At 43.3% G+C, this 24,047-nt stretch overlaps 1 protein-coding gene across 6 annotated transcripts in view; it reads right to left on the reverse strand.

Annotated features, from left to right (window-relative positions):
* The window catches only part of ABTB3 (ankyrin repeat and BTB domain containing 3), a 448,319-nt gene that overhangs the window by 272,587 nt on the left and 151,685 nt on the right, over positions 1 to 24,047 (reverse strand). The window lies entirely within an intron of this gene.

Here is a 24,047-nt window from a genome sequence, read left to right on the forward strand (position 1 = left end):
AGCCACAAGTGCGTCACTGATTTACAGGCTGACGTGTGTATATGCGGTTTTGCATATTCGCAGTCCACAAAAGGGCACCCTACTTCATTATCCATGGAAATGAAAGGGTTAAAACCCACATATCCTAGAATGCCGGAAAGGACCATGGAGATCATTTCTGGCCACCATTTTGTCCACAGGGGCCATTTTGTGGCTTAACAGGGGGGGGGAAGGGGGAGGAAAAAATCTGTGATTCCCCCCACATTTGGGACATTTGGGGGCATTTTTGGATGCCAGGAGACCCTTGAAGCATGGCAGGGCACTTTATTTGGCCCATTTTTGCATCTTTAAGGTGATTTTTCAGCATTTTTTGATGGGAATCTAACCTCCACGATCCCATAGACTTCAATGACTGATTATCTGCTGGTTCATTACCCACGGTAATCTGCAGGAACAGAACACCTGCGGATAATGAGGTCCACCTGTATTTATTATCTTTATACCCTGCTTTACAGACTGAATGGTCAGAAACGCTCCTGTTCAAGCAGATTTTTTCCCCAGTTGTGTTTAATGAGATTTGCCTCCAATATTATTTTTTTTTGCTATCTGCTGTTTTAATGTGTTCTTAAGATTTCAAAACTTGTTCCAAGCCACTTTGGACACCTCTTGAAGTGGGGAAGAGAGGCATCAGTCATTCTAAGATAAATAAGTAATTAATAGATTGGTTCCCCAAATGGATTTACATATAAAATGCGCACAAAGAAACCAGTATAATAGGGATATGTGTGGGTGGGTGTGGCAGAGTCTTCTGGTCCCTGGTAGCTGATGCTATAATCCAGGCTGCTTTTCTTTTTGGAAGGAGGGGGCAGGAGCTGCAGATGGGCTCAGGGGATGGCTGATGGCAAAGATGCTTGCCAAAGCAACATTTCCGTTGATTTGCAGAAACTTCTGATTCCTGCCTATCGGAGGACCCCAGGACAACAATATCACAGAACTATAGATGTGGGCAGTAAGAGTGCCTGAACATGGGAGGCCCAAATTTAAATATTTTCTCAATTATGACATTTATAGACAACCTTGGGCAAATCGCTCTTTTAGTCTAATCTCTCTCACAGTGCAGGGCTGTTGTGAGGATAATTGAATTAAGCATAATAAAACACCCAGCAGACTGAAAAGTCTTCAACATGCACTGTATTTTCACGGATATACCCTGCATATGGTTATAGCCCATATTATTACCCAGAACATTGGCATCCACTTAAAAATAAATAATATCCCACGCACCTGTATTGCCCACACCTGTCATCACCAGCCCCCTCACTGCCCCCACCTCTGCTCCCTGCTGCCACTCCCATTTCACAGCTGATTTGTGCAAGAGAAAAACCCAGCCAGCTCACACCATAGTAGCCAGCTGGGGAATGGCACTGGGCATTATGCCAAAATGCTGCAAAGTTTGGCATCAAGGGGCACACTGCACGTCCAGCACCACTCCACAGCCAGCTACTTTAGTGCAAGCTGGCTGGCTAGGTTTCTCTCTCTCATTTGCTCAAGAGAGCAAAGAATCCTCCCCCCACCATCTCTGGGAAACCAGCGGCAGAGGGCAGCAAGGCTGCAAAATGGCAGCAATAGGTGAGTGGCAAGGCGACCAGCAGTGAGGGTCTGTAAACAAAAATTCATATACCTTGCATTCATTTCGGTCCCCACCCCGACCCCATCATAGGATGCAAAACCTGTACACCCCACGGGTATATTTGGGGAAACACAGTACTTAATTTAGGCTCCTGTCCTGGTGTGCACAATCTAACCAAGTCAAAGGATATATGATGCACATGATAAGACACAAACCACCAATACTCCACCTAATCTAGCATCTATTTGTTTAGCTGTCACTCAAGGCACCGCTTAGAAACTCCAGTCCGACCTGGAGATGCCAGGGACTAAACCTGGGACTCCCTACATGCAATGCAGATGATTTACTACTGAGTCACAGTCCTTCATGATGTATGTACCATTTGACTGAACACCTGTGGGCTTTTGTTTTGCACGGATGGACAGGAAGAGCAGAAGCTTCCAATTTCTCTTCTCAAAGCCTTACCTTTCTCTCCCCTACAAAGCAGATGATATAAATTAAGAAAGATTAAAAATAGACATCTTTCTAAAATTAGGAAAACAAGCTCTGCAGAAAGACAATGAAGCCTTTGATTCTAACATTATGCAAGGGTAAAGAATTTTAAGCTGGTTTCAGTGCTTGCTCCAGCTGTTTGCAGGTCACTATGTGTTTGATGGGGGATCCTGATTATCTCTTCATAGTGGAGATAACAAGCCTGCTAGTGTTTACATGATAACTTATCCAGAGAAGAAAGAGTCAAGAGCTCCTGGCTTTATCAAGGGCCTTCTATCTTTTATTTTAACTCAGCCTCCGCTTCCCCTTGAATCTGTAAACAATTTAGAGAAGGTCAAGCAAGTAAAGGAGATAGCCTTTTTACTTCTGGGATAACCTAATGTGAATTGCTGCTGGGCTCAGTCCCAATATTACCAGGCCTAGGGCAACGACTCTGCCCATGGTTTCACTAAGGATACAATTCCAGCAGAATTCCTTGGAAATAAAGTCCTATTCAGACATATCACTGTGCAGGTGTCTGCATACATGTAAATATTTTTGTGTGAATGACAGTACATGAGTTCATTTTAAAAGAGAACTCGGGTACAGGTCCTCTCAAATGCAAGGTACATAAAGGAAATGTACTACTGTATATGCACTGAACACAATGGAAGGGTTAAGATGATACTTCTCAGATCAAGCCAACCATGAGTCAACCAGAGCAGTGCATACCATGAGTCCTAGCATGCTGAGGTGCCCCCTTCCCAAATTGAGTGGAAGGGGTATTAGCCCAGACCGCTCCTCTACACAAACTACAAATATACATTAGTATTTGAAGCATATATAGAGGAGCAGTTTGGATGAAACCACACACCCCATACAGTTAAGGAAAGGTACAGCTAGAGGGGGAAAGGAGATGTGCATTCACAATACGCATACATCTTTATCATGTGTGGTTCAGCTGGCCAGAGAAGCATCATCCAAACCAGCTCAATGTGTGAACAATTGTATATATGTACAGATCTGCTGTACTTGTGTACAATGCAGGGATGTGCACGGACTGTTTGCAACAGTGTTGGTGCGAATTCAGACCAAATTGCAAGTCTGTGAGCAGGTTCAGTCAAACCAAAAGGCTAGGCTGGTTGGTTCGACTAACCAGCTTGAAACTGTTCGAAGCAGTTTGCGATCAAACCGTTCAAGCTGGCCCGGTTCGCGGTGGACCAGTTCTCAATCGAACCGGTTCTGCACATCCCGAATACAATGCACACAGACTGTATTTGTGTTGAACATAACATGTGAACAGAGCTTTAGATTAAACTTGTTAAGGATCAAGTGGTAACCTGATCAGGTATTAGCAACACACAAGACTTGTTCAGGTGGGTAACTAATTTGGGACTACAGACTAAATATGCAAGTAGCAAAAAATAGAAGAAAAAAATAGCACATCATTTTCAAAATAAGAATAAAATCAATCACTGAAATGTGGGCTCCACTAACTAAGATCCTGTGAAAGGGTCCCTTTTCGTCTTGGGTCTTTAATTTTCTGTTTCATGCTTCTTCTCCTCTACCTTTAACCGGTTTCTTTCATTTTTGTTTTGCTTCTTTTGAGTGTGTGCTTCTCAGTTTATTGTTTTCTTTGCTCTTTTAACTTCATCTGTCAGGGCTGTCCTGTCCATAACGCATGATAGTTGAGTCACCACAGACGGCCAAGTTGGGGGAGCAGCACATCCCACTTGGAATCAGTGGCACCCTTCAAGCCTCCAATGCTATGGACTGCATCACTCAAGCCCAACTATGGGCAGAAATCCTGCCTCCTCTCTCTGCCTCATCTTCAGTGTCCTTTCACTTCTCCGTGGTGGCTACCTCTACCAATGACAACAGTCTTCTTGCTCACCACAAAGAGCAGAGTGAGTTTAAATTTGTACAAAGAAAGGTGCTGATGTTTCGGCTTGTCTCATCACAACGACATCTATTTCAGAAGCCTTGCTCCTTAATCCTTAGTGTATAGAGGAAGATTGCTGTTACCCAATGGTGCTATAAAAGCATTCTGTGCATGCTTAGAATCAATGCTATTTATTATTGAATGCTACCACAAATTACCCACTATTGACAACTCACACTTCAAGAGTTAAAATGTTTGTGAACATTCCATGACATTATTAAACTTATTCTAAACTCCCCCACACCATGCAGTTGTCAGGCAGAGGGATAACCCAGGCAAGACTAGGGTCTCTCCTGAGGATTAAAAACCCCATCTAGCCTGGTTAAACGAGTATTGGGACGCTAAACTGTGGGGACTTTCCCCACAATCAAACGTGAGGGAGACTGGGCAGGTGGGGAGGAAGCTTTGGAAAGCTTACCTCTCCCACAGATGATCACCCTGCTCGAGTGGGGCACACGAATTGTGCGCCCAGGTGCTCCACTGCTGACCCTGCCAGTGTGGAGGCATGTGGAGGGCGGGATGCATCATCCTGGCCCTCAGAAATCCCACAAGGCACTACACCAGTGCATTGTAGGGATCCCACAAGGCACTACAACGGTGCATTGTGGGGATCCCCCCCAGTGATGAGCAGGCACCTGTCAGTATTCCAGCACCGGCTGAAAACAGCCAGCATGACACACAGTCAGCTAAATAGGGTTAAGGGGGAGCTCCCAGCAGGCTCCCTAGGTGGGTTTGCTACCAAGACGCTGCCGAGAGCCAGACGGCTCCCAGCAGTTCCCATGGGCAGCCAAGCCCGGGCTTACCTGCTCAAGAGAACAGCCTCAACCTCTCTATACTATCTATACTACCCATCAAGCCATCCCAGTGATGGAGTATGCATGTTCGCCTCAAACCACCCTGACTTTCCTAGCAGCTAGAGCTAGTGTGTGCATGCCAACTAAGGGACAGTTCACATTTTACAGCTCACATGTCACATGTCACAGAGTTGCACATGTTAGCTTGGTACTAGGCTCTAAAGCAGCAATTAGGTATAGATGCCAGAAGTTGCATAAATCGTATTATCCCATGCTTTCTGTGTGCTGCCTCTTGACTGTTGGTTAGTATAGATGGCCAGTTATCAAGCAGGAATTTACTCTGGTGTCCATGTCCTTAACCAAAAAGAAAAAGTCACGAGTAATGTCCTGTCAAGTAGTGAGGAATACTTGGCTGCTCCCCTGCTTCTCCAGATTTTTGAGCAGGTATGTGGGGAAAGTCTCCTCTCCACTTGGCAAAATGATCCATAGGGTTAGGTTACAAATTAGTTACATGTACACTGTGATACCTTTGCATTTGGTAAATGGTTCATCTAATATGCTGCATGGGATGGGTCATAGTTTCAAAGAACACATGCTTTCAATTCTTGGCATTTCTACTTCAAGGGTCTAAGGTAGCAAGGCGGAGAACTTTGCCCGAGATCTTGTCCAGTCAGAGTAGACACTACAGTACTGAGCGAGATGGAGAAATGGTATGAAGCTGCTTTATACTAAAGTATATACTACATATCCCAATATAAAGCACTCCATATATTAATATGAAAAGAAGGCCCAATATGCCAGTAAAATTAGGGTAGTATGCCGCTAAAAGAGCACAAGCCGGGGGTGTGTGTGTCCACAATTTTATGGTGGTATCCACCAATTTCTACGGTGATGACCAGCCCATTTGTATGGCATTTAAAATGCCTAATCTTGTACGAATGCGTCTTCTGTATTCCAGTGCACATCTCTGATGGGTACACAATTAGTGTTTGAATACCCTACAAAAGAGCTTTGCATTATGTTATCCATGGTACAAGAAGAAACATTTTAGTAATTGATTATCTGCATCTGACACTGAATGCTTCCTTTAGACAAAGTTTTCATTATTTTCTAGATCTGTTTACTATGCTCGTGGTAATGTGTATGCTTTAAAAGAACAGTCAATAGGCCTTTCTTGCACTGGATTAAGTAGAGTGCCTTTTTAGAATGCTTTTTAACCCTATACAAACATGGATACAATGGGGAAATATGTACCCTGATCTGTGTAATTTGCATGCCTTTCACAATCTAGATTTTGGATCTAGGTTGATGGTGACTGCAGTGATGGCCATTGCAGGACTCAGGAGAGCCACATATACCGCACCAACGCAGAAGTGCCAGTTCACACAAATGGACTGGGAACTCAACACAAGTGTGCCCCACCCATGAGAACCGGCAGCAATATTCCCAACACAATCAGTTGGGGGCCATCTTGGGTTTTAGCAAAATCTGGAACAGAATAGGAAAAGGGAGGGAGAGAGAAATATATCTGTAAGGACATGTAGCCCTGGAAGCACTGGAAACAGCTGAAAGTTTTGACTACCAGAATCTCCACTAAGTTATCCCTCCCCCTCCCTCTTTTTAAAGCAGCATATTTTCTCCCTCAATGTCTGTTCTACTATGAGGGTTAGATACATGTGTTTCCAAAGAAAACAACTGATATCTAAGATAATGCACAAAGTACAGAATCCCATGAAATATATTGTGCTTTCTAACATGATCATGCAGATTTCCCAAGACCTGGCTGCTGTTTTCACTCTAGCTTTCCAATTCTTTATTACATGGCACTTTCAAAAACAATCCAATCAATTCCAAAATTGCAGGGAATGCTGTAGCATAGACATCAATTCTCAGAACTGGCTGTTTCAGTGAAGACAGAAAATTTAGACTGCTCCCACCACGAATCATTTACCTGACTAGGCGGGGGGGGGGGGCTCAGATGCCAGGCACTAGCATCAAATTTTAGTTATCTACCTTTCCCCCAACCCTACATTCATTAATCTTCAACCTTCAAATCGGACTCAAATGAGAAGGCAGTCTTTGAGGCTATTCTCACAACCTACCAAAAGCAGGCTAAAGGAGCCCAGCCCACTAAGGGAGCCCAGCCGTTTTGGGGAGATCATGAGCTGCAACAGAAGCCATGTGGCTCCTGGCAGCAAACCTCCTAATATACCCCTCCTCTTAAACAAGGTTAACTCCCCTAACCCGTTCTTCTGATCGTGAGTCATCATGGCGCAGCACTGCTGGCCTCCTGGCCTCCTGGGTCTCCCCAGAACGCCCTGTGCACTTGTGCAGGGCATCCTGGGACTTCCGTAGGCCAGGCAGCCCCCAATCCCCACGACCCCTACCGGCTCCATGACGGAGCCAGTAATCGTGTGGGCGGCCAATCCGGCCACCCAGGGCAAGCTCCCTGCTCATCTGCTAAGCCTGCTCTCCCTGCAGACTAGCCCAGTTAGGCTCTACACATGGATCATGTACAAAGCCTCTTTAGTTTATACATCTCTGGCACCAAAAAATGCCTTACAAATAATATAGAAAAGAAGCAAAAGATAACAGATCTGTAAGCCTTTATGGCACATGGAAAGCAGCTAACTTTGGGGAAATAGGGGAACTGGTAGCTGTTGTGAGCAGGGAAAGGAAAACCTGGGGTAATCAGAAGGCAGAGCAAAATGTATGCATTAACTCCAAAGGTACTACAAATTATTGTAATCACTCAGCTGGTCCTTGCTCCCCACCACCCCCGCCGGGATAAATAGCAACCGTAGGGGAACCTGATCTGGACTGGGGCCATGGCTATGGGGCTGAAAGGGGCTTTAACCCTTTGTCCTGATAAGGCCCCGATCTAGATCACACTCCCTCACGGTTGCTATTTGCTCTGATTGGTGCATTCAGTGCAAATAGCATTCGCAGCAAGGGAGGGATCCAGATTGGGACAACATCCTACACACCATGGTCCTGATCTGGATCACTCTCTCTCCACAGTTGCAATTTATCAAAAACAAAAATCAAGCACACAAGGGTCAATTTGACCGTTAGTTTGACCCAGAATTCATTCATTCTCTCTCTCTATCTCTATATGATGACTCAAAGGGAAATATGCACTTGAGGGCCTTACTACTTCCAAAGTATTCTCCCAAAGCCAGGTTCCAAAAGCCAGAGTGCTTCTCTTAGGAATGTACTGTCAAGAGTTCACCAAGTTAAAAAAAGAAAGCCAAACCCAGCCCTTCTGGATGCAAGGGTGTGGCGGCAGCAGGAATGCAGTTCTGATTATTGCAGACGATAAACTTTGGCTGAGTTCATCTTAAATAAGACCTCTGTTGATGACATGAATCGGGAAGCTTTCTAATAATTTAGGGATTTCATTGCTTGGGGCAACATTTCCATCCCATTCACTATATTAGAGAAGATCCAGGGGAAAAATAATTTAAAGTGCCAGTTTTCTAATTAAAGTAACTGAGACAAGCATCTTACCTTTCTCTTATTTTATTCTTGTACTCTTCCTTTATAAAGTTTGTGAGTATAACTAAAAAGTAAACAGAACCATCAGTATTCTAGTAACTGTTCTGATTTTTGCCCTCTTTAGGTAGCATGTTTCAAGCTCAGCGTTGTATGCACAAAATAATGGAATGCTGGAAGTCAGGTCAGAGTGAAGAACAAAACACTGTCAATTGCACTAAAGATTTCAGGGGAAGGATAGAAGGACATGGAAAGAATCAGAATAAGGTGTGTGTGTGTGTGTATGTGAGTATCAGGGGCGGGAGAAAAACTTCTGCCTGTCTACATTTGTGATGGCTTCAGATTCTGCCTCAATGTGTAAATATAACAGAAGAGGGGAAACTAGTATATGAAGAGATCCATAAAATATTTAGAATAAAAGTTCTCTAAACTAGAGTTCTCTAAACTGGTCCTAGCTTCAACTTCCCTCTGGGAAGTTCAACATTTTTGTTAATTAGTTGAATTTTCCCGAACAGCCAAAAACCACTTCTCCAAATGACTTCAGTAATGCACTCAGGCAGCCAGGATGTGACCACCCTGATGCAATGTTTTGATCAGAGGTTACAATATCTATTGGTTAGTTTACTGGAAGCTACTTGGGGAAAAGTTTCATTACTACAGTGAGAAGCCAATGCATACTATTTTTAAACTTTGATATAAGAACTATCTGAGTTTATCTGGCAAACTGCAATCTGGAAAAAAAAATAATGTGTGAATCTGCCCTTGGCGAAGATGACAGGAGGGATCTGACAACAAATTTAGCTCATTCGGTTGGTTGCATTCAAGAAAGGAACTGAAGGTTTCCATCCCATTTGAAAAGATCTGCAACTGACATTTGTAGTGTCCTTTCTTTGTTGCTCGTGAAATTTTAAACTGAATGATGGAGTCAAAGAGTAATGAGGCTATGCTCATGAGCAGCCAAGCCCGGGCTGGGCTGCCTGCAAGAACTGGCGGGAGCTGAGCCATTCCTGCCAGCACTGCAGCAGCAAGCCCCCCCTACAGAGCCTATCCGTTAGCCAAGGTGAAGGGGGCAAGTGTGCCCTTAACTCGGGCTAACTGCTCATGTACAAGCGCCATCTGCTCCCAGCCAGCACTGGCACAGGAGTGGGCTCCTGGCCGTCACTGGCAGGGATCCCCACAATGCACCACGCACTCATGAGGTGCACTGTGGGATTTCCGGGGGCCTGGAACATGCATCGTGACCCCTGCACCTCCGCACTGCCTGGGGCAGCAGCAGGCCATGTGGGCATGCAATCCACGTGCCCTGGCCCAGCAGCCGGATTGTCTGTGAGGAAGGTGTGCTTCTGCTGCCTTCCGCCACCGCCCGCCCTCAAGCCCTCTCATGCGATCGTGAGAAAGGACTCAATAAATATCACATTTGAGGATGAATGATCCAGATCTATGGATACTCCAGAAGAGACAAAAATACTCCCTCGCCTTATATAAATGTATAACCCATATTAGCATACATCACTTTTATAATTCTTTCTCAATAAATCTCCTGATTTCAATATAGGAGTCCCACTTTTCCATTGATATATCTTATCTAGGCTAAGTTTTATTGAAAAATTATGTGCTTGAAACGGAACATACATTATTTGGTTATATCTTACTTGTTTGAATGCACTTTTCTTTTTGTATATGATCTAGTGTAAAAAAAATGTAATCAATATATATATATTTTAAAGCATGAATATTTTTATATCCAGAACTGTTAAATCCACATGTATACCATCTAGCTGCTTCACACATGCCACAACAGTAGCAACCATGAGCTTTGATTTTACTGAATATTTCCAATTGCACTGAATTATAAAAACTCTTAAAGGGTGCAAATATTAGTTTAAGTGATGGCTGGTGGGGGGATGAAATTTCAGATCAGTTAGTTAACTGGAAAAGCCTTATAATTTCAGCTCAAGATTTAGGTTCAAGATGGACTTGCTAACAGCATTGGGCATACATTTGGAGCATTACTCTTGGTGGAAAGTCTGTAGTATTCCAGATAATGCATATCATGATCATTAATCTGACAGTACTACCTTTGGAGGTTGGCTCAAAGAAAAAGATGAAAATAAAATGGGAATTTCAATAAGAAAGCTATTTTGAACATGGAACAGATATGGAAAATTCAGCTGGTTTGGCTATTAATGCAATCAAATAATCTGTCATTTTGAGAATCCACTGACAAACCTCTCTGGGTCAGCTCATGTGGTTTATGAGATCACCAAAGTCTGAAGCAGAATTACACCCCTGTTTTGCACACATGATTATTTTAAACAAACCACAGTTTTTTAAAGAGGAATTCTAAAATCCAAGCCCTTAAGAGACTGAGAACCATGCAGCTAACAAAAAGGGAGAAGGGGGGGAATCGAACCAAACAAGAAGCAAATATGCCCCCACCCCACCCCCAAAGTGTCATATTATAAAATAATTCAGGCTAGAAACAAAGTCTAATGGGGTGACATAAGTAATTTACAGCAAGCTTTTATCCATGTCAAAAGTGTAAATGCACATGCTGCTTCATTTTTAGCCTACTTCCCAGTAAGCTTACAAGATCACCCAGCATTCTGTGCATGTCTGTCCATGTTTGTGTCCCCCACATCAATTTTGCAATGCCTGGTTCAGTATGAACCAAATCGGGTACAGGACACACAAGGACACCTCAATGGCAGTTTGTGGTGATGTTATCCATCCCAATTCAAGATGGCGGATGCCATCTTAGGGAAGAGAGCTGGTGCTGTGGTAGCAAGCATGACTTGTCCCCTTATGCTAAGCAGGATCTGCCCTGGTTGCATACAAAAGGGAGACTAGAAGTCTGAGCACTGTAAGATATTCCCCTTAGGGGATGGAGCTGTTCTGGGAAGAGCACCTAGGTTCCAAGTTCCTTCCCTTGCATCTCCAAAATAGGGCTGAGAGAGATTCCTGCCTGCAACCTTGGAGAAGCTGCTGCCACTCTGTGAAGACAATACTGAGTGAGATAGACTAATGGTCTGACTCAGTATATGGCAGCTTCCTATGTTCCTATGTGTAAACTTTTGAAGTGCAAGTGGGCTAACTTGTGGACCATCTAACTGATTTGAACCAAATTTGCTACAGGTGTAGGGATACATAGGGACAGCTCAAGGCCATAGTTTGTAATGATGCCATCCACCCCAGTTCAAGACGGCGAACACATGAACATCTGAGTAGAACCAAGTAGGAACTGATTTGGACCAAATTTGATACAGTGGTAGGGACACATAGGGACAAATGCATGAACGTTTGAGGTGGAAGTGGACTAACTTGTGAACTGCCTAACCAATTTGGACCAAATTTAGTCCAGTTGTAGGGATAGTCAAAGGAAAGTAGACAGATTAATTCTTACTAGAACTTGTTTTTTATCTCCAAAGATCAAATTCATTGCTCTCATCAGACACAGGGTAAGTCAAATGAGCCATAATTTCAGCTTTAAATAAAAGACATAGAAGAGATGCAACATTACACAGGAGCACAAAACAGAATGGCACTTTGGGGTCATCAGGTCTAACCCATGTTTACATTATGATAGAATTCATTCAGACTAAACCAGTGGTCTTCATCTAGACCCAATTGGAGAGCCTCAACTAGTGGGTTAAGACACTGCTCAATAACACACTCTGGATGGAGGACTTCTGGTTACTTCAGAGATACAAACACCTTTTGCATCACATTCTACGTGATACCAAAATTACTGCAGAAGGGGGTTAGCTGGAGAAAGAAGATTTTAAAAAGATAATCAAAGAACACTATAAAGGTTTGGAGGAGCAATTTTTGTCAAAACAAACATGTATTTGATTCCCACCCCTATCCCTTGACACACTATAGTGCCTTTCAGACACTGCAGAATTATAGGGTGGAAAGGCAGGAATAGTTGTCTCTTTTCTATTCCTGATTTTTTTTCCCCAAAAAGAAAAGCCACAGATCAATTGTGACAGCCTAAAAAAAATGCCACACAGCCATACACAAACAGCTACATTCTGAGGGTGGGCTCAAGGAACTGACATACACTGCTCATGGCCACTGAAATCCCTTCACTCAGCATATTTATGTACTGTGTGTTTGTTTTCCACATTAAGATGACTGCCAGTGCCTTGCAGGGCTCTATAGAAATCTTTATGGTTCAGGGGAACCCAGTTTTTACCAATTCCTGCCCAGTCTCTATAGATTTCAGCTTATATCAGTGACTCCACTGCTTTGAAAATGGGTTATATCCTGTCACACAGCAGCAGCAACAGCAGCAAATATTGAATTAGGGTGCAGGTTAGTGCATTTTAGCCTAAACTTAAAGTCAGGCAACCTGCTTAATAATTGTCTGTTGTTTCCACAAAAGGACAGCTTGGAAATATGCATTAAATGCACTTATCAGCACTGCTGGCTCCAGCCTGAGGCAAAACATCCTCAGTGGGCTACCTCCTCCCTTGCTCCCCTTGCTGTCAGTTGCTTCTCCTGCTCCTCCTTGCCACCATAGCCTGCTTGCTTGCCAGGGAAAGAGTTGGAGGGTAGATGGACAACTTAGCAGGTGGCAGTAGCTGCTCTTCCTCCTTGCTGCCTCTGCTTTCTTGCCTGCCCTCTCTGGGCCAAAGGAAAAGGGCAGGCGATGAGCAGGTAGCAATGGCAGGAGAGCAGAAAGAGGGAACCAGGGTTCCCTGGCAAGAGGTCCTCTGCAGGGACAGAGATCTTGGAAGCAGTGTTCCCTCTAACAGGGATTTCCAGATGTTGTTCACTATAACTCCCAGCATCGCCAATTGCAATGACCTTTGGCTGGGGACTATGGGAGTTGTAGTCAACAACATCTGGGAATCCCTGTTAAAGGGAACACTGCTTGGGAGATGCCAGTCAAGACCCACCTCCAATGCTGGTCCTGCAAATCACGCTGTCCTCACAAATAGAAGTTGAGGGGAGATATCTTACAACCTCCGCTGTCACAGCAGGACATCTCACAACTTATCACATCTAATAAGACTGTATATCAATGCTTGCTGAAAGATGTTTTGGAAGTCAAAGTATTCGAGAAGATTCCAGTCTTTCCAAGTTGCTGAACTGGAGTGATGGTGAATAGGTTTTGTTAGGTGACCGGCAGACCAGGGCCTCCTGGGATCTCTTCCTTTTGAGTAGGGTTGGTATCAGGGATCAACATCACTGGGCAGCTGCCAAGAGCAAAGGAACCACAGAAGGCCCACTACTGATCCCTGCTCATAGCTTTAATGCGGCGGCAGCAGAAAGAGTCCAGGCCCACCCAGGTGGGAGGGGGCTCATGGAGGGCAGTTGGCCAAGGACCCCCTGCAACCTGGAGCTGGCCCTGCTTTCAAGTTAATCTGCCTTTCCCTCAAGTCCTTCTTGCTCTTTCTGCTGCATTTGTATATCTGTTTTAATTGGATGAATGTGCCACATGGTTGTAAACATGGCACCCTAGAGATAAGTTCCACAAGAAGAGGCCCTGTGCTTTAATCCAGTCCCAACTTTGACCATGTCTACCTGTCATGATTGTACACATCAAGAAATTGGCCTTCTGTTTGACTCGTTGAAAAATAATGCATGTCACCATTTGGCTTCTTAAACTCCCCATGCTTATGTAACATCCTGGGAATATACAGACTGTGTCATAAGATTATTTAATGTAACAGATCTAGAAAACCACAGGGTGTGATTGTGTTGTAACCATGGAGCAATCTACAGCCCATAAACCATGAGATTCACCTCCCCTTTGAGAGAGTGGGAGAAGCAGGGGAGAGGGAGAGAATGAGAACAGGGTATAGCTCTCATGACTCTCATAAAAGCTGTAAAATATGAAGGCAATTTCCCTTAGGTTGTGTACAGGCTATCACTTTATCTGGCGAGCAAATGTCTTTCCCCTGAGCAATACAGTGAGCTCGTGACATAGTCATGGGGAGAGGATAAGCTTGCTGCCTTGTTAGTACCTTCTGGAGGACATGTTCTTCTTTTTTAAGTAATTAAAAGAAGTTAAACATGGATCTTAAATGACCAGGCATTGCAAAACAAATGGGGAGAGTGCTCTCTCTCTCCCCATATATCTCATCTGCTACAACAGGATAAGTGCTCACACTTTACCAAATTATAATAAAGAAATATTTTGTGTTGCGTGGGGTATGTGGAGGCAGGCTACGTGTGATATCATGGACACTAATTAGTGTTCCTGACAAGGGTACATACATTACTTTAGCTCTGGTTGCACTTCTGGGGACTTTGCTTTAAACAAGTGGCACAACAAATCCCTGAAAAACAAATTTAATAGTGCTTGAAATGTTACAGAGAAAACAAACATTTCCACTTCTCCAAAAAGGTATCATCTGTTCACATTCTTAAACGTCAATGTCAAATCTCTGATTGAATTTAGAGAGGCCAATATGTTATTTATTACATTTGGATTTATTTGTTACATATTTATCCCATCCATTCTGCAGAGGAATGCAGGATGGCATACATAAGAGCCCCTGGTGGCGCAGTGGTAAAACTGCCGCCCTGTAACCAGAAGGTTACAAGTTCGATCCTGACCAGCGGCTCAAGGTTGACTCAGCCTTCCATCCTTCCGAGGTCGGTAAAATGAGTACCCAGAATGTTGGGGGCAATATGCTAAATCATTGTAAACCGCTTAGAGAGCTCCAGCTATAAAGCGGTATATAAATGTAAGTGCTATAAGAACAGCCCTGCTGGATCAGGCCCAAGGCCTATCAGGTCCAGCATACTGTTTCACACAGTGGCCGACCAGATGCCTCTAGGAAGCCCACCAGAAAGAGGTGAGGGCATGCCCTCTCTCTTGCTGTTGCTTGCCTGCAACTGGTATTTAGAGGCATCACACCTCTGAAGCTTGAGGTGGCCTATAGCCACCAGACTTGTAGCCATTGATAGACCTGTCCTCCATGAATTGGAGATTCCACTACCATTTTATTCTCACAAACACTTCATGAAGTTTGTTAGGTGACTAGCCCAAGATCACCTAATGAGCATCATGAGTGGAGATTTGAACGTGGGTCTTCCGGATCTGCATTCAACTGCCTCTCCACTACACCACACGAGGTTCCCAGATGGTCCCTCATCCCGGTACCAAAGGGACTCAGACCTGCTTAGCTTCAGCAAGGCCTTCAGTCCATGCTCCTGCACTCCACAATCCCTGTTCTTTATCATAGATCCCAAGCACCACCCAAAACTACCTGTCCCCACCAATATCCCAGGAGTCCTATTGTTCCTTTGTCTCGCCATTTTAGACCCTGTAAGATACAAAATTTCACACACAAAAACCCCCAAACCCTACATTCTGCAAGCAAATCAATACAAAAATTAAGCAAACATGTCAGTCTTATTGCACAAATGTACATAATGTATTAACTTCTCTGATTCAGAGAAATTTGCAGAAAACATTTGTTGTGAAACATCATGAGGATGCCTGGTAGAAAACTATGCAATATATACAGGAAATGACAGAGAATTTAGGTAACAGGGGCTGGAAAGATGTTCAGGGACTGAGGTTTAAAATTTAGCCTTAAGAAGCATGAACACAAGATTAGGCAACCAACTTCTAGAGCTTTAGGGACTTCGACAAATGAAGTTGCTGTGAAGGAAGGCAGTCTCTTTGCTCATGTTAAAATGTTGTAATCAAACAAATGGGCTGATTTTTTTGAAAGAATTGAAGAGGAAATACCAATCCACAAAGCTAGTTAAATAGCCAGAGAGGGACTTGAGGATGCTGTAAATGCTTCCGTAGTTTGAACTGGATTTTGCAGAGAGACTGCCCTCTCTTTCCATTGACATAGGCCTCTCCCTGCTCGTTCTCACTCTTGCAGAGACCACAACAGCCCTCTTGCCCATCAACTATTAAATTAAATCCATAAGGCAATTATCCCAATTTTTAACAAGGAAACAGAGGATCATACTTGATGCTCATGTTCAAATGATCTGGCCGCCCAACTCACACATTAACTTGAAACAGGAACTGAGATTATAAGTCCCTTAAAAGGCTTTGGAGATTTCCAATTTCTTGTGTTAGCTTTAAAAAGAAAAACACAAATGAAGGCACTGGGAACAATAGATTCAGGAGCGAGCTGCATACATAAGGAAGCCTGAAGCTTTGTTTTGGTTTTCAAACAAGCAGCACCGCAGTTTCAGGGGGCAGCTGTTTTGAGCAGAGGAACAGTATGGGGAGGCATTTATCCTTTTCTACACTTTGCCCCTCAAAATCTCTCCTCATCACTGCTTTTCCACTTGCAGGGTTCCTTAAACATGCATCTGAAATCTCACAGGGGGAGAGGGAGTATGGGGGTGGTGATTTTGAGTAGAAAAACAGCTGGTGAGGAAAGCATTAAGCATCCCTCTGCAAAAAATTGTGACCAACTGAAGCTGCTTTTCATTTTCTTAAAATTAAAAAGAAAAGAAAAGTGGCCAGGGCTTTGTTATATCATCATCAATTTTATTACGGCCATTGGCCAGCAGAAATAGTAGTAACAAATATACTCAATATAACGATCAATAAAACAATGCTAAAACACAACATAACAGAATACAATCACTCATAATAAATTACTTAAAAACAATAGACAGCTCTCGCAATTAAGCACTTAATAGGGACCTTAACCTAATGGCAATATAGAAAAATTTAGCCACAATTGTTGTAATCCCGGGGCTTGAATCCGTGAGGCAGTAATATGTATAAAAGAGATCACACCTTCCGGGAAATTTGAGTAATAGAGGGGAAATAAGTTCTTCTCTAGCATCCCGATATAAAGAGCAATATAGCAATACATGGGTGACAGTTTCCAGGAGGCCAATGCCACAAGGGCAAAAAAAGTAACAGGATGATCTTTAGCAAACCTCTGTTCCAAAAGAGAAGAGGGCAATACATTAAATCGGGCCGAGCAAATGAAACCTGAAATTTAGAAAAATGCAGCGTTAAGTAATTAGCACCTCTATCTCCCCAAGGTGGCAAAATCCTAAAATGTAAAGGGGAGCAAGTCCTATTGGCCGAAGACATAAGTTCCTGCCGTTCAATATCGTGCAACCGGAGAAATAATATTTCCTTCACCTTATTATATTCCCAAGTGAGGAGTTCTGAAGGAGAAAGGCCCAGTTGAATAATTTTATTATTTACATATGTTAGCCAAGGGTTGGGAAAAGAATGTTATATGGATTCATCAAACATAATCTGTGTGTACTCAACCCCTCAGCAAGTAACAAATCACCATCTATTTTATCATACTGTGCATTCTGGAATATAATAAACTACTTTGCCACTTGAGGGATCTTGGAACAGGGTGGCATAAACTGGAATGCAAGTTCTGTTTCAGCAGCAAACACACTGTAGCTTCAGGTAAATGCCAAGAACCTCTCATTCTGGCACAGAGGAATCTAAATCCAAAAGACACTTCTTTCCACAACTATCTCTTGCTTCCAAGAGTATATTTTGCTACTTGAGGTAGTCTACTTCACCTCAGTGTCAGCTTATTTATTGAAATGAAATACTCCTAAGCCTCTCTTGTGCAAAGGACACTTATAGGGGGAAATGTGCAAAGCCACTGACTTTCCAGTAGACTTATGAGGTCACCCAGCATTCTGTCCGTTTGTCGCCCCCCCCCCACCCAGCATCAACTTTGCAATGCCTAGACCAAAATGAACCAAATCAGGTACAGTTTTAGGGACACACAAGGACACCTCAATGGAGTAGTTTGTGATGATGTCATCCACCCCATACAAGATGGCAGACGGGTAAACTTTTGAGTTGCAAGTGGGCTAACTTGTGGACCGTAAAACCACTTTGAACCAAATTTGCTACATTTGTAGGGACACATAGGGACAGCTCAAAGGCATAGTTTGTGATGATGTCATCCCCCCAATTCAAGACGGTCATCATGTGAACATTTGAGGCACAAGTGGACTAACTTATGGACTGTCAGACTGTGTGGGTCAACTTCTCCTTCTGTTATAATCAAGTGATGCTCTCCTTGGTTCAGGGCATGGATAGAAAGGAAACAGATTCCCTCAAGAAAATCACATTAGCTGATCTTATCACAGTTCAGCCCCATTTCATATGAATGAAGGAGGAGGGAGCAAGATAGCACAGCTGACCTGCACACATTCATAAGGTCTAAAAAGAACCCTCATGTACAAAATCTTTTCAGGAGGTTCAATCATGCAGAGAGAGCTCAGTATGTCAGTGCTGGTCCATGACATTTGGCTGCCTGAAGCAGAGCACAAAATGCCCTCCCTTCTCTCTTTTCTTGGTTTCTTTCTATAATAATGATACCCCCAACATCTTCTTACTTTGCAATCTCTCCCCCTTCCTTCATTTTCTATTGGGAAGAGGAGAAGAAAAAGACCATGGTGCCATTTTGCTTTCCTTCCTCTGCAAGCCATTCATGGGAGCAGTGCTGAGTAGAAAACCGTGCCACCTCTGAGAACTGACCCACAATTTGCTACCTGAAGTAGTCTGCTTCAGCCTCCTTCACAGTAAGGCTGCCTCTGCTACATACATATAGTTTATCCTTATTTATTTAGAGAATGTCTATCCCACCTTTCTAGTCACAAGAAAGGTGACATACCAATACAATTAAAACCAGAACCAATAAATCAAAACAATGAAAGTAACAAAAATTAAAATAAAATACTAATCATAATGCAGTACAAAACTCAATCACAAACAAAAGACCCAGCAAATAAAAACAACTAATTAGGCCTACTGGAAAAGCCAGATCTTTAATCCATGTCAGGACAGACTGGGGGGTTTCTTTTCAGACCCTAATGAGATCAGGCCCGCATGATCACACTCCCCACACACATACACCTTCATATAACATCTAAAACAAACATTGCAAACCGACAATGATATAAGTATCAAGTCCACAACCACACTAAAAAGAGGTATAGGCCTGTCCATCATATGAGCCACAGAAATATCGTACTAAGATATAATTCAGTTAAAATACATACAACTAATGTTTTGGTGGGGAAGAGCTGAAAAAGGATCATGTGCTTTAAAACCAAAGCCTGACACTTGTGACCTGGCAAACTGAATACTACCCATCAGACCCATCCTGTGCCCTCTCAGGAGTTGTTCAACCTGCCCCCTCTATTTTTGGCAGACAGCAAAAGGAAGAGGTTTAGCAAGGCTCTGGTGGACCACCAATGCCAAACAGGGCTCTTGGGCTTTGTGCAGGCCTGTTGTGAATTACTATTTTATGTAATTATATGTGAACCTTAGTCTACTGTCAAATTAATAATGGTTTATGGAACTGGCTAGAGAGACCTCTTTATTATACTCCTAGGCTTTTAAACATCTCCTCCCTCCTGCAGAAAGAACAGCAGGGGAAAAACCACAAGAGCAGGAGCTTGGAAAATAAATTTCGCAAGCTTGTTCTGCAATAGCACTACAACGCATTGTTCTGCTTTTTTTGTGTTACTGAGTTCAGGTAGGACTGCTACATGACTGCACTTTTTATCTCCCTCCACATTTCACATTACTGTTGTTACCCATCGATCTGCTCCTCACAAATAAATTGGTATTTTCATATTACTTTGTTAATCCCAATACTACTAGTCTTTGTTCAACTAACTAACTTTTCAACATCCCACTGGACTTCCAAGTCTTGTCGCCACGGGCCTAACATTTCTCCTAATTATACAGCACCAGAAAACTGGATTATTACTGTAAAACAAATTGTCACTACCTCTCCCAGGTCGTTTATAAATAACTCATTGTACAATTCAACCATGGCAGCTCCAAATCTGTATTTTGTCCATTGCCACAAAAATAATGTCTTAATATTGTTCACAAACCTCAGCAGTCTAAGTAATTTTCTCCATTAATGTCTTTTGAAAGAATAATATATTAAATCACCTTTTAAAACCCTGGAATGCTCAGTATAAATAGTCATATTTTACATATTCTTCAGGGAGGAATTGCTGTATTTCAAAATTGAAATCAGCAGACCAGTGTTCCCTCTAACAGGGATTTCCAGACGTTGTTCACCACAACTCCCAGCATCCCCAATTGCAATGGCCTCTGGCTTGGGATTATGGGAGTAGTAATCAAGAACATCTGGGAATCCCTGTTAGAGGGAACACAGCAGCAGACCCATGCTAGTTCTTGAAACATTATTAAACATGTTTACATAATAAATGCTGTCATAAGACCATAAATTGGTACTATGCCAGTCAGGCGTGTGGCCACCAATGATTATGGGATGACAAGTATCCCCTGGCCACCGCAGACCCAAGCACTTCCGGCAGCCACGAAAGGTTCGCCCCCCACTTTCCCCCACACTTTGGGGGGCCCACTTGTCCATCCTCCACATCAGATGCGCTGCACTGGACTTCATTCATGCGCCATTGGAGTTCGGGTTGGGAAGAGAGAGACCATATCCGCCCCAACCACAGCAGCTCATGAACAAGGCACTGAGTGCAGCAGGCAGACAGGCACCTCACCAGGGGTGTAGCTATAAATGAGTGGATGGGTTCAAAGAACCCAGGGCCCCCAGCTCCACCCCTCCCTATTTCCTTCATTATCTCCCTCACTCCAAGGGGCTGCTGGGCACAGGAGCGAACATGGGCCCTCTCTCCACTAGCTATGCCCCTGCACCTCTCCCATCTTTCTGCTGGTGACCACGCCCTCTTGTGTATGATATATGCAGGGGGGTGGCCAGTGTGCACTAACACACATTACCACATGGGCAGGGAGCCACCACCAGTCGAGCTCATCCCACAGCCGCCAGCGAGCTCCTTACTCCTTTGATGCCAGTGGCAGTCAGCAAAGCCACAAGCCTAATATCATATGAATGAACCCTAGCTATTTCCCTCCCACAAACATATACATATTTATGGGGAGACTGTTTTCCCCATTGATTTTGAGACAGAAATCCAACAGTTCTCTCCCTTTGCTGAAACGGAGTATGTTACTGCTTAGCAGAATGGTAGCTACAACAAAAGCAGAGCAAAGTTTCAGAGAAATGGCAAAACTGGCTCAGAAGCACCCCAATTTAGTGACACTTTAAGACAGAGATTTGACTTGCATTCCTGCCATATCTAGATCTATAACAAAAAACCTAATAATGCCACCCATACCTCATTCCCAAGGAATGCTTCATATCTGGGGGTATTTCTTTATTTTGCATGGACGTTAATATACAACATCCTGCAGTGTCCCTCAGTCTGGTCATGGTTCCACCACTATTCTGCCATAACAAGGGCTTTTAAATTCTGGGGGTTTTTTTAACCTTCATTGTCTGTAGATCATACTGTACCATAATTCTTATCACCAACAGACATCTCACTCCTTTCTTCCTTTCTTTAATACAGATAGGGGAGAAAGCATTTATGACTTTGCAGAATTTGGTTGCTTCACTATCCCTTCAAGATGTCGCACATTCCCCCCTCCTTACCTCTGTTTTTAACACACTTATCATGGTAAGGTGATGTGCATATTCAGAACTTTGTCTATGTTTTAGCCAACCAAAACAGCAACCTGAAATGCTGAAATGCGTACTGCATACAGATCAAAGCTGTCTGTATAATTCATCAACTGATGCCTCTGGACAGGATAATTTATTAAATAACTTTATCTAATAACTTGAATACAAGGAGGAACAGGGAAATGTGCAAAGGATAACAAAGAAGCACCATGGGGCAATATTTGTTTACACTCATTCCATCAGTGTGCATGGGGCCTTAGAGAGTTACATAAACAGAGTAAACAGCAAGCTTTTCTAACGCCATTTTATTTGCTGACAAGGTTCCTCAGTCCGTGACGCACCGATTCTGCTGTAAATTGCCATCACTTGGGTATTTCATTGGCACAAGGTCATTTGCACTGGCACGAAGTGAAGTGCACAGATGTGGAAGCAAGAAGCAAATCAATAGATAAACAGGCCATGGGATTTCATCAACAAAAATTAGACTTTCACCTGTGGCAAAAAGCAATGCACTCAACCAGCCAGTACAGCTTTCAGTAATGGCTGCATCAACTGATGAAGAGCATATTAAGTTTTGGCCACCAGCTGACAGATATGCACAGTCTTTGCTCATAATGTATGACAACCTGATACTGTTTTGATGTGCTTCATAAGGAGGTTTTTCCAGAAACAAACATGGACAATGTTCCTCACCAGTGTGACTGACCTCAAAGAGACCAGTAGCAAAGAAGAAGAAAGGAATGTGAAAAGCTGCCATGCAACAAGTCGTGCAGCAGTCTTAGCTCATAAATATTAGCAGGGGCATAGCAACCAGTGTACATAGGTGTACACTGAACACAGGTACTCATGCCCTCATGGGGCCCTGCCTCCTGCACCCTGCCCTTGCCCTCGCTCCCTCCCCACTCCAGCGGCTTGCCTCTGTTGCCAAAACAGCTTACATTGAGGCTGCAAACAGCACCCCTCTATAGGATTTGGAACTGTTTGACCACAGCATCCATTGTTGGATACCTGAGCTCATGGGTGAGTGAACTCTGCACATGCCCATATTTGGCAAACTATGCAATTTGGTTGATTAGCATAAGCAAGGCATGGGGCAGCTCTACGCCAAGATCACAATAACAAAGACTGAAAGGGAGTCACCCCCGTTAAAAAAAAGCTCTCTTTGTCTCTCTGTTGAAGAGAAGGACGCTAGCAAAGTAGGCCCCAAGTCAAAAGCATTCACTTAAAGGAGAGTAACAAACTCCCTTTTTACAAGAAAGATAAATCAGATAAGTGCAGCAACGCCCCACCCCACCATCAACAGCTAATGAGCTGGCAAGAAGGAGAAAATGTTAAACTTAGGAAAATTTATCCTTGCACCTGGAGAGACATCTCTTTTTCCAAATAAGCTTTAAGGTCACCCATTCAGACCTCCCAGTACACTTCTCCTAAACCATTCCAGCTTTTTGTTCAGTGGGTTCACACCCAAACCAACCAGTTCATGCAGCTATGAGCTTAATTGTTCAGCACGTGTTTCAGCCCCTCCATGTAGGGAGCATGCCCCATGCATTGTCCCTGGCCATGTTTCGGAGTACAGGTACTCATAGCCCAGCCACATGGCCTTAGAACCAGAGCTGGCCTCAGAACCAGGGCCAGCATCAGAACAGGAATCGAGATCTACATGGAAGTCTACTTGGACTTACAGCATACTGGTTCTCAGGCTTGCAAGTGGTAACTCTGTGTCACTGGCTCTTTCTTTTCCCCTGCTTTTCTGCTGTTTTTCTCCTGCAAGGAGATCTGCCCATGTGCACCATCTACAAGAGCACCAGATGCACCAAAAGATCAGGATAGGTAATACTAACCTTCCATCTCTCTAAATCTTCTTGCCCCCTTTTGTTTCTTCCTTATTTCTGCATTTTAGCCCTTTCTACCGTAAGCCTTAAGCTGCCTGATCTACAATTTGGACCTTAAGCTAAAATTCCTTTTATTTATTTCATTTATTTATTTATTTATTTATTTATTTAATACATTTATATACCGCCCCAAACCAAAGTCTTGGGACGGTTCACAATAATAAAACAATACAAAATGTTAAAATCAATTCAAACGCCAAAAAGCTGCCTAAAAACAAAAACAATTTACAGTATTTAAAATTACAAAAGTTAAAAGTTAAAAGGCCTGGTTAAAAAGATGAGTCTTCAAAGCTCTTTTAAAAACCGCTAGAGATGGGGAGAATCTTATGTCAACGGGAAGTGCATTCCAAAGTCTCAGAGCAACAACTGAGAAGC

The sequence above is a fragment of the Hemicordylus capensis genome, chromosome 5 (genome assembly GCF_027244095.1).
Source record: "Hemicordylus capensis ecotype Gifberg chromosome 5, rHemCap1.1.pri, whole genome shotgun sequence".
In the NCBI taxonomy this organism is placed as follows: Eukaryota; Metazoa; Chordata; class Lepidosauria; order Squamata; family Cordylidae; genus Hemicordylus; species Hemicordylus capensis.